Genomic DNA, 13,237 nt, shown 5'->3' with positions numbered 1-13,237 from the left:
TGACGTCTCGACTTGTTAATGCTTGTGTATTTTAGTGCAGTGCTGATAAAATACTTACCATGTTCAATGTGCATGAAGTTGTATCCACAATAATAATTATTATTACAATTGAATGACAATTTGGCACTAAATTTGACTAAAAATCATGATCCATGCAAAATTTGACTGCAGAAAAGGATATTTAGTAAGTACGATGCTAAATTAAGTTAAGCTTTTTTTCTAAATTTTGAGGCGTCCTACCTATATTTTTATAAAACTGATCGATTTTACGTGGTCAAGTGAATTGTTTTGAAATTTTATTACCTTTAGTAGACAAGTAGGGTAGACAAGTTCACCACAAAATACGGGTGATGTAGGCCAGTTTTTAATCGACCATAACTTTTCCCCAGTATTGGAATTATGTACTTATTTACTTTCCATAAGAATGAGAATTAGAATGTCTTTGGTTCGAAGACACATTTATTATATAAGTACCTATTTAAAATTATAATCTAGCTCTAAAATAAATGGCAGAGGTATTTGAAAAAAACGTCAAAAGTTGGCACCACTTCAACCCATTTTACCAGTACTCAATCATTTGATAAATTAGGTAATATTTTTGATGTACCTAGTAGGTATTCCTAAACTGCACTGGCTACATCTGGCAATAATCAGACCAATGTCCAATAAACAAGCACCTACTGCACTGGTGAAATCAGTTAGAAAGTATGGCTACATGAGGTAGGTAGGTATATAACTTATATTGAAGCCATTGATGGACACCTAGCCATCAAAAAGAAAGCAACCATTTGACGTTCTTATTCAGCTTAGTGGGTAAACCAAAGATCTAAACACACTGTCTTTTTACTTAGCAAGGCAGTAGGTATAATGGTGACGAGGCAGCAACCTCGCCAAAACATGATTTGCCGAAGATTGCATTCTGAATATTAATCATGTTCTGATAAGTACATATGTATTGTCCTTGTATTATGGTTTGGGGTAGCCATAAGGGGTTCAAAATCTGGGATCAGTTTTTATTTTTAATAAAAACAAATTGTGGACACGTTTTTATTACAGAAATAACATTACAAAATGTGAGGTGAATGTGACCCTTGAAGCCATCAATAATAAAATTAACATAAACGTCGTGTCGTCATTTTTAAAATTAAATATTAACCCACATTAAATTTAATTATCTTGACTAGCAGAGCCATCTGGCGGTCGCCAGTCTGTCTCGCTGGTCTTGTAGACGGCTTGGCGTCATGGTGTTGGATTTTAATATAGTTGTGAAGTATGCATAGACGGCGTCATAGTTTTTACTTCGGGATGGATTTTCATTCACCTCAGACAGTTTGACATTTCGCTGATTTGTCAGTTTTACGATTTGCATTTCTTCACTGTGACTTTATCCGGGCTCTGGGTAGCTCCAACCCTGAATCAGGAGGTCTAAATTGAGTATTTGGATTACGTTGTAGTAGTGCAGTAGTAATCTCCTTTACTCACAAACAGTTTTATAATTATACCCGTAGGGGGTTCTATATATTTAAGGTTCTTATCAAATGTCTATAAAAGTTCTGTAGTTGATTTATTTATAAACCTTAAGGTCGCTTATAATGGAAGCTTCTTCATGAAACATCCTTACTAAAAGTTTGAATAGGTAGTTTATTAATTTATAAAAAACAGATTTAATTAGTTTATAAAATTTATTATTCATTAAACTCATTTATAACACAGATTACAAGTTTATTATTTCGTAAAACAAATTTTACAGAGTTCGTAAAGTTATTATTTATTAACTTGTTCATTAAAACTAATTTTATGTTTATGAAACTGATTTATTAAGATTATAAACTTATTTAATTAATTACACACGCCACAAAGAGGTGAGAGTCACTGTCCTCCTAAGATTGGGGACTACTGGTTAAAGTACTTGAGTCTTCGTAGAGGTACTGGGAACCGGTTTTTATGCGCGGCTGATGATGAATGATGTCATCGTAAGATGGTGAGGTCAAACAGAGACGCACATATGGAGCAGAGCGAGAATGAAATAGATTTACTAGCAATTATTGCCGTATTTTCGATTGAGTTCGCTATTCGATATATCGACCAACCATGCTACCAGAAAGCAAAGGCAAGAGATGGAAAGTTTCGGCAACGTAGACTACTATTTTCGTATTTTGAGAACTTTTAACAGCAACACAATTGTCGTCACAAGTTGCTCGTTTACGAGCTTCTTTAGCATTGTGAATTGTACCAAAATTATAGCTTTCTCACCAGAAAAAAATGTGCGACAATGCGTACATTCGATATTTGAATTACAATAATTAGTTCTATCTGTCAATAAAGGATTAGAAGGTCTTAAGTGATGAAAATGTCATTTTGTTAGACGTGAACAGTAAATATGGCGAACGTATACAGTAAGGAAATATCGGATATAAACGTGACGTAAATACCTGTAAAATCTTCAGGACAATTTTGAAAAGTCTCAATTCAATAGGTAGGTAGATATTTTGGTAGCTCACAGATCGAAGTAAAAATGTTAAAATACCAATAAAGTGTCGTTTAATTGACAAATTAGTGCGTTTTACATAATCTCTTAGGATATTAAAAGTATTTGATTCTGCAAATCAGTTTTTATTGAACTTTTTTGGTGGTACAAATATTTTGTTAGATCTTCACTTGGGGCTTTATAAATCAAATAGTATGTAGTAACAGGCTGTTCTAATTACCATTTATTTTTTCCTAGAATATAATATCTCGTGGAGTTGGTAAGTCGATAATTTGGGTACTTAGACCAATTAATTGTGTGGAGTGAGATATCCCGAGAACTCAGGATTTACAAAAATAAATAAAATAAAATAAATTGTTTTTTGGTGAGCACGTGGCTTTGTATTTTCAATGGTTATTTGTTTACAAACTTATTTTAAGCAGTGACATAGGTGTTTATTATTATCGTTTCTATAATTCTTTAATTAACTGTATTTTAATATCACTTATATTCTAATTATTAATGGCCGACATTCGTTTTATTTTTGGCGCGAGAGGACTCAATTTCGCATCCGCTCACGACTCGTATTTTTTTCGTCTGACTATTCAGCGTGTACAGTTATCGCAAGAGAACTTTCATGCTAACTCTCCTCCACTCTTGCATCTTTTACATCCATCTCTTTTAAGCTCATAAAATAATCTTACATAGATTTACAAGCTATTCCTATTACAAAGTTAATAACAATGAAAATGCTTTCAATCTTAATATAATACGTAAAACTATTGGTTTTAATTTTTATATCTAGGTACATATTATTATAATTAGCATTCTAAATTTAACATTTTCCTTTTTATCCAGATAGCCAAGTGATACGACATAAGTCTTTTCTATTCTGTTAATTGACTATGTCGCCATTAAACTTTGTAAGTCATACGTATTTATTTTTATTGAAATAAGACGGTAATTTACAGATGGTGTTGGTTAGTTGTTCAATATCAATTGAACCCTACCTAACCAAACCATAATGGTTTTGGTATATTTTCGGCGATACGACAAAATTGTGCACACTTTTTCATTCATACATTTTTTTTCTCGTTGGATTAAGAATATATATTACACATAATTCTTATTGGTTCATTTTTTATTAAGCTATGCCTAAAAAAAACCATAGGTAAAAGATAATAAATATTTTCTATCTATAAAATATTCGAGGTGATATGATTTAATTGCGTAATTTTAAATATTTTATAGCAGATGAGTATTTTTGACTATTATTTATTATGGCTTGGTTTTCGCAGGGTTTAATTGAATTTAAAAAAAAACTAACCAACACCATCAGTAAACTGTACTCTATTAATGTGGACTTTTTATGGCGGATCCTAACAGTCTAACTCCACCTTTCCCTGCTGGTGTATATGTTACGCCGAATGTGCGAAATTGAATATTACATGAAATGGGCAAAATTTTGTCTAAATCATGAAAAATGCAAGCCCGTTGCCTTATTCATGAATTAGACAAAATATCTGGAGAGTGCGTGAATTGAGCAGTAATTTTTCTGCCTAGTTCATGTATTGGACAAATTAGATAGTAGCGCTACGGTGGTATTTTTTGCAACTAAACTAAATGTATCAAAATGCTCATGCATTGGTCAAAATGTACATATATTATCTATGGTCAAAATAGATGATCGCGCTCCGGTGGTATTTTTTGCAACTAATCAAACTAAACAAATGTGTCAAGTCAAATGTCATTGATTATAATATAAAAATATTCCAATCAATAACTCCAATGACGTTCATATCCATTTATTATGCGCAAAAAAAATCTAGAACTATAATATGTTAACGGAAGAATTTTATTGAAAAGTATTTTCGTGATTTAATTCGTGCAATGGTCGATTGAATGTTTGTGATAGTTTGTTGACACTTGATAGCTAACCTCAAAATGGACATTCAGTTGAATGATTTAATTCAGAATTACAAAACCTAACCTAACCTAATAATAATAATATTATATTATGTCCAATTATAACTAATAAAACCATCCGTATTAAATTTACTTTTTCTCCTGTCATGTTGACAGTTCAAGAAATCCAAACCCTGGCGAATTCATGTACTCAGCAGAAAATTTACCTAATTCATGAATAAGGCAACAGGCTTGACTATTACATGAATTAGCCAAAATTTTGCCCATTTCATATAATAGTCAATTTCGCACATTCGGCGGTGTAACATATATAATATAAATATGTATACTAGAAAAAAATCAAGATTATCAGATATATAGAACATGCATATCTAGGCGGCTCTCGTGGTGCAGTGGGTAAGGCGCTGGCCTTACACCCGAGAATTTTGGGTTCGATTCCCGGCCATGAAAAAAAAATTATGTGTTTTTCTCAAAACCTGGGTGTTTGTGATTTTTCGAAATTACTAACAACCACCTTTTACGAAAAAGAAAGGACATGGTTAATAATAATTCTAAAAAAAAACATGCATATCTCTATCTATCAAGCACAAATAAATTAGCACTGAGCCAGATTTTAGAGAACATGTCAAACTTTTAAATTGCAATAATTACTCTATCATAACATGGATTCGGGACATTCCAACTACTGTGCGGTACATACTCCCACGATTATTTATTTAATTTAATCTGCTTAAGTTATATACCTCAGTATTCTACCTTCATACACCTTGTTCGAAGAGCATCTATCGCTTTTCTTTCAAAATAATTATAAAATATACGGCATCGCGATGACTCATTACGATTAATCTGGAGTTATCATTTGAGAAATGTGTGCAGATCTTAGTATAACTAGGAAACTACATAAACATAATTATTAATTACTGACCTAAGTATGTAATACCGAATAAATGAATCGATTCAAATCGACATACGTTTCTAAGTAGTTGTGTGTACGTCAATTAACATAAGGTGTGAATTTTTGTGCGATTTTAAATAGATGTATCATTGAAGAAAAATTGTACTAGAATGTGACATTTTGTGTGATTTAAGCTTATCAGATCACGCACACGAAAAATTATTCTCATTACATTTAAATGGTTTCTCACCTGAATGCGACGCATTCTGTATTTTCAGTTGATTAGATCGTGTACACGAGAAATCACATTGATTACATTTCAATGGTTTTTCTCCAGAATGTGTCATTTTGTGTGATTTAAGATGATCAGATCGCGCACACGAGAAATTACATTGATTACATTTAAATGGCTTTTCACCAGAATGAGTCATTTTGTGTCTTTTCAGCTGATAAGATCGTATACACGAGAAATTACATTGATTGCATTTAAATGGTTTTTCTGCAGAATGTGACATTTTGTGTGATTTAAGATGATCAGATCGCGCACACGAAAAATTACATTTATTACATTTAAATGGTTTCTCATCTGAATGCGACGCATTGTGTATTGTCAGCCGATTAGATTGTATACATGAGTAATCACATTGATTACATTTAAATGGTTTTTCTCCAGAATGTGTCATTTTGTGTAATTTAAGAATATAAGATTGCGCATATGAGAAATGACATTGATCACATTTAAATGGCTTTTCACCAGAATGACTCATTTTGTGTATTTTCAGCTGATTAGATTGTATACACGAGTAATCACATTGCTTACATTTAAATGGTTTTTCTCCAGAATGTGTCATTTTGTGTGATTTAAGATGAGAAGATTTCGCACATGAGAAATTACATTGATCACATTTAAATGGCTTTTCACCAGAATGACTCCTTTTGTGTATTTTCAGCTGACTAGATTGTATACATGAGTAATCACATTGATTACATTTAAATGGTTTTTCTCCAGAATGTGTCATTTTGTGTAATTTAAGATTATAAGATTTCGCACATGAGAAATGACATTGATCACATTTAAATGGCTTTTCACCAGAATGACGCATTTTGTGTATTTTCAGCTGTTCATATTGTATACATGAGTAATCACATTGATTACATTTTAATGGTTTTTCTCCAGAATGTGTCATTTTGTGTAATTTAAGTTTATCAGATCGCGCAAATGCCAAATTACACTCATTGCATTTAAATGGTTTCTCATCTGAATGCGATGCATTGTGTATTTTCAGCTGATTGGATTGTATACACGAGTAATCACATTGCTTACATTTAAATGGTTTTTCTCCAGAATGTTTCATTTTGTGTGATTTAAGATTATTAGATAGCGCACATGAGAAATTACATTGATCACATTAAAATGATCACATAAAATGAATCAATTTGTATATCTTTAAATCACCAGATGTTATACATGAGTATTCATTATTACCACATTTTGATGGTTTATCGCCAGAATGAGTAATTTTATGCATTTTAAGTTGAACATATTGCATACACGAGTATTCACATTGATCACATTTAAACGGGTTTTCACCAGAATGCACCATTTTGTGTATGTTCCTGGAATTAGATTTAACACTGGAGTAACTGATAGGTTTCAATAGACCTACACCCTCGTCTATCTTTTTAGTTGTTGCTGTTTTATGAACTGCTTTGTGATGTTTTAATAAATATAACGATGCAAAAAAATCAAAACAAATACTGCATACAAAATTTTCGTAATGAAATGATTTCTTCTCAATCTTTATAACAGCTACTAATAATTCTGGATCTGTGACAGTAGATAGCAATTGATTACATTTAGCAGTGTGACTGACGACGTCTGTATTAGTAATCGTTTGATAATATGTCACGAGTTCTTGCTTGATGTCTTGTTCATCAATCTGTATTTCATTGTATGGCTCTTGTAATTCTGAGATTTTCTTTGACAATGCGACACTAGCGGTGTCGGTCAATGCAGAAGTTGCAGGAATCAACTAAAAGAACATGGAATATTACATCAAAGTGAATAGTAAAGAATGTATTAAAAAAACGGATATGTTGATGTTATAACAAATGAATACACACGGAACTTAAATAATATATTATATTATTTCAGATGATTGCTAATCATTCACTACCGGATTTGCTTATGATGTCTAATGTACGCACGTGGGCTTTAGATTGCAGGAAGGAAAAACTCGGCTACAGATAAACCCATAACCCTGTGAGGATACCAAATAAGCTAGTCTAGAATTCATCTTCAAGAGGATTGGTTAATCCGAGTTAAACATATTCGTTGACGATCTCCATATCTTTGAACAGCAGATTAGTAGGTGATCTTTCCTGAGATACCAGTTGCTAATGTAGACTTATTTGAGGCTTAAGTTGTGATCGAATTGAGATACATGTTGCGTCACTTTCACGCTGTCACGGCGACAAAGTTAGTCAATGGTTTCGTCATTTTGCACAATATTTTGAACGATTACCACCTCTCTAAAGTTAATTGATAAGAGTGCCAACGTTATTGTATTATTATTTTTAATTATTATTACTTATTCATGTATCTTACATACTTAATCAATTTTAACAGTTTCTACGTGTGCGTACGTTAAAATTACTTGCGATATTATATCTATAGATACTATTTTGAACAGAACCTAACCTGCCAACCATAGATAATAGACAATATAATTATTGAAAATACATAGTGCCAACCGTTTAAAACAAAAAACGTGATTTTGACATGATTTGAAAAAGTGTAGACATGTAAAAAAGATAAAAATGTTCAAAACGTCATGCAGGTGTCGATGCAGTGCGATTATATTTTATTTAAACAAGTACCTAGGTGCCTATTATGATACTATTTATATATGCCATGTATTTCACTCATTTTAATATAAGCCTTACAAATTATTGGTTCTCTGATAACATTATAATCAATGATTTCAACCTAATAATATTTTAACTAATTATCACAATGACAGTAAGTAGGCATTGTTGAATTTTCATAGAGTTTTGTGGTGGACATACCTGATTTGCTGGTTTGTATTTTGAAGAACAGTAACTGGGTAGAGGATCCTCGTGAACGGTTTGGTTTATTGTGTCTTCAACATTCTCTGCGTTTAAATCTACTCCCTGAAAATAAGTATTCGATTTTGTAGTGGACAATTCATTTGGAGGGTTTTTTGAGATTAAATAGGTGACGCTAGACTGACAAGATATATTCGTTGTACTATTCATTTTCACATCGGAAAGCGAGGTGACATAATTATTTTTTGAATGGGTGAATAATTAATAGTTAACTGTTCATGGAGCCATGAGGTCACGAAGTTACAGCATCACCGACCGTTTGAGGAAGCCGTTGTCCGAAATTTATTGCAATCTTAGGCCATCCGCTCACGCAGAAACTACAATCTGACGAACTGGTTGGTGATGGAACTCATAAACAGCACAGTGACCGATGCTTCGTACACGGTGCTACTGAAACCTAATAGTCTCATAACCTCAAACTGTCAAACCCATTGTCTTTCCTACCTAATTCTAAGCATTTTCCGTAATATCTTTACGGGAATATTGAAGTCATGGCTTGTTGTTTCGTGTTCAGTTCAGTTCTGTGCTACCAATTTTGGTAAGGAAATATGATTTTTCATCGAATGTACTAATATTGGGACCACTGTTTTATGGAGTGACCGCAAACTGAGAGTAAATCGCGTCTCTTCGGTTTCCGTCGCGAACGTTTTGAAACTGACAGATTCCAGTCTTGCCGTCAGCGAGCCGTCATTGAAATACATTAGCTAGATACCGGAGTTTCAGTCTCGTCTTTTTTGAGTATTCACGTGAGCGGATGGCCTTAGGCCCGTTTCAGACGGGACATTGGTGTCGCGCTCTTATATAATATAGGAGGCCTTTGTATTCGAATAAAGTGGCCTGTTTATTATGTTTATGACACCGGTGTCCGTATGAAACGGGCATTATAGTCTCGACGTACTAGGTACCATTCCTAAAACTCGACTTCGGATAATCGCCAAAGAAGAAATTGCTTGGGAAGCGGATAGGTATGCGAATAATAAAATGTCATCATATTGGATATCTACGTTTAGTCTGCTATTATCTCATAGATAGGTAATTTACCAGTACACAATACACCTCAGTGTGACTTCTATTGGCATTGTAATTAATTATGGTGACATTTTTAACGCTGTCAAATTGTATACGTCATTATGGTTTTAATATGCCCAGCGCTTTTGCAGCTAGGCACAAAGAACTGCAACAGATGTGCTGACGAGGAATATAAACTCGAGTCGAGCGGACCTACCACAACCTCATGCTCGGTCCACCCCGAGTGGTCTCGGTGAAAATGCGATTCGGCATTAAATCGATGTGTGATTTGTTGTTTGGTAAAATTCTATCATTGCATTGATTATTTGAATAGATATTAGATAGGTACTCTAGAAGAGTAATCACGAGGGGTACCTACCCATTAAAAATATAATAACAAGCACAGTGCAAACAATATAATCTACCCAAATTAACAATGTCACGTGATAATTCATAGGTACTTATAATAATAGAATTAAAAATAAAATAATATGATATGTAAATTTGGTAATAATGTTCTCAAAGCGAACGAAATCGGTCGTTATACAATTATGCGAACAAATTAAAATAAGTGCTACATTGTTCTATAGCTTTAATCACAAGAACGTTTTGATAGATTAAATTCAGAACGAACCGCTCAAAACTTATCTAAATCAATAGAGCGTAGGTACTACTACTGCTGGCGACTCATATACAGTAATTATAATCGGTTAAGTTTTAAAAAGTTTCCTTCCACAGCCTTTGAAAAATTCCCAAGTGACCACATATTTCTTTCGGGAACACACTTGCTTCCTGTTTACTTAGGTTTATCGTTGGTGTCATCATCTGAGAACAACTGTCTTAGAATATTACAATATAACTTTTTTATACAAATATTGTCGATTGAAGTGTTTTTATAATGAATAACATTTGAAAACTAACCTTAGCAACGTGGTCGGGATCATCAACATACTCTTGTTTGATGAAAGTGTTAATTGACTGTGGGTTATTTCCATGTAAAGACATATCGAAAGAATGTTGCTCGTCTGCATCAGGTTCGAAGTCAACTGCTTCGCGTTTGACGTCCATTTTACGCATTGAAAGTGTCCGTTCTCAAAAAGAATTGTGTCACGCTAAGCACGTGTAAGTAAACTGTCAAACAAGTACTTGGCCGCCGTCATAGACTAATATTAATTGGTTGCCGTGATAATAGACAATAATGTATGACAATACATTAATTGTCTTTGGTGATCCAACACAGTTCATAGGTACCTAGTTTGTTAATAAGTTGGTTTATTTAAGTAACCGATATTATTTCACTGCCATCCAATATTTACTAGGTGTAGCCCAGCTATTTTTGGAATAAAGCTATATGTATACCTAAAAAAAGCTAGGTATATAATAAAGCACGCGCTCCACTGGAACGCAAATCAGACGATCTTCGAATTTTTTTCGCGTGGAGCACCCCAGATCTGCGAACTTTTAATCCGCAGACCGTTTGTTTGGATTTCAAACATGTTTGAATTATTTTATTCACTGAGTTGCCAGATTTCGTCCGTCCATCACTACGTAAATTCGATATGTTAAATAGGTAGCTACAAAAACCTGTAATTATTTTAAACATTTTTATTAATAAATTTACACATTAGGAAATGAGAGATTTATAAATAATTTTTTTATTCGTATTTATGAAATTCATAAAAGAAAACGTAAAACTTATGTTGTTTTCACTGCTATATTATTTTATGCAAGTCTACATATAAATAGATAACACAAAATTATAGAATTATCGGAAGACATTACGATAATCGCAATATTTGACTTTTGACAGCTCGACTTTATTATTCGTTCGATGATCAATACCTAGTAGAGCATAGCAAATAAGACGTTTTATTGTCGTCGGACTGTTGGCTCGCCAATGGAGCGGAGCGCTGGCATCTTCTCTCACGCAGAAACTAAAATCTGACGAACTGGTTGGTGATAGAACTCATATACTGGCCAGTGACTGATGCTTTGCACACGGGGCTACTGAAACCTAATAATCTCAAACTGTCAAACCATTTGTCTTTCCTACTTTATTCGAAGCTTTTTCCGCAATATCTTTACGGGGATATTCTGGCAGCCTGAAATTATTATACAGACAGGAGTATTTCATAACATCTCCCACATTTTTAAATTAAAAATCGGTTCGCCCATTTTTATATAATACTAGCTGAAGTACCCGGCTTCGCACAGGGTCGCTTCGTGGTTATATTTATCTTAGATATTTGAAAAATAATAAAAGGTAATTAATTATTTTTTTAATATTAAAATATCAGTGTAATACAATATGGCAATATGAAAATAATTCTAATAGGAGTAAAGGTCAAACATAAGAACACTAAATTAAAATCGAATCCAAAATATGAAAACGTTATTAATGTTATTAATATGTAGTAAAAAAAAAAACAAAATTGGATGGAACAAACAAACAACAAATTTTGTATTTTATATAATAATAATTTAGAAACCTTCGCAGGTGTGCGCACAACAACTGACAAAAGTTTCATCGCAATCGGATGAATGGTATAGGAACGCATACGAATAGAAGTAGAAGATGATTTTCTAATTCAGAAATCTTCGTGGGCATGCGCACGACAACTCACCAAAGTTTCATTGCAATCGGATGAATGGTGTAGGTACGCATTCAAATAGAAGAAGAAGATGATGGTTGTACTAATTCAGAAACCTTCGCAGGCGTGCGCACGACAACTCACCAAAGTTTCATTGCAATCGGATGAATGGTATAGGAACACATACGAATAGAAGAAGATAGAATAGAAGAAAAAGATAATTGTACTAATTCAGAAACCCTGGCGGGTGTTGGCACAATTACTGACGAAATTTTTATTGCAATCGGATGAATGGAATAGAAACGCATACGAATAGAAGAATATAGAATAGAAGAAGAAGAAGAAGAAGATAGTTGTACTAATTCAAAAACCATTGCGGGTGTTACCACAACAACTGACGAAGGTTTCATCGCAATCGGATGAATGGTATAGGGACCATACAAATAAAAGAAGATAGAATGAAGAAGAAGAAGAAGAAGATGATTGTACTAATTCAGAAACCTTCGCGGGTGTTGGCACAATTACTGACGACAATTTTATTGCAATCAGATGAATGGAATAGGAACGCATACGAATAGAAAAATATAGAATAGAAGAAGAAGAAGATGGTTGTACTAATTCAAAAACCATTGCGGGTGTTACCACAAAAACTGACGAAGGTTTCATTGCAATCGGATGAACGGTATAGGGACCATACGAATAAAAGAAGATAGAATGAAGAAGAAGAAGAAGATGGTTGTACTATTTCAGAAACCTTTGCGGGTGTTAACACAACAACTGACGAAGGTTTCATCGCAATCGGATGAATGGTATAGGAACCATACGAATAAAAGAAGATAGAATGAAGAAGAAGAAGAAGATGATGATTTTTCTAATTCAAAAACCTTCATGGGTGTGCATAAAACCACTTACCAAAATTTCATTGCAATCGGATGAATGGTATAGGAACCATACGAATAGAAAAATATAGAATAGAAGAAGAAGAAGAAGATGGTTGTACTTATTCAGAAACCTTCGCGGGTGTTGGCACAATTACTGACGACAATTTTATTGCAATCGGATGAATGGAATAGGAACGCATACGAATAGAAAAATATAGAATAGAAGAAGAAGAAGATGGTTGTACTAATTCAAAAACCATTGCGGGTGTTACCACAAAAACTGACGAAGGTTTCATTGGAATCGGATGAATGGTATAGGGACCATACGAATAAAAGAAGA

Source organism: Rhyacophila brunnea, unplaced genomic scaffold (genome assembly GCF_057557595.1).
Source record: "Rhyacophila brunnea isolate RB1 unplaced genomic scaffold, BYU_Rbru_1.0 scaffold_13, whole genome shotgun sequence".
Taxonomy (NCBI): Eukaryota; Metazoa; Arthropoda; class Insecta; order Trichoptera; family Rhyacophilidae; genus Rhyacophila; species Rhyacophila brunnea.
The sequence above is the reverse complement of the archived record's forward strand: the minus strand, read 5'-3'. Positions refer to the sequence as shown.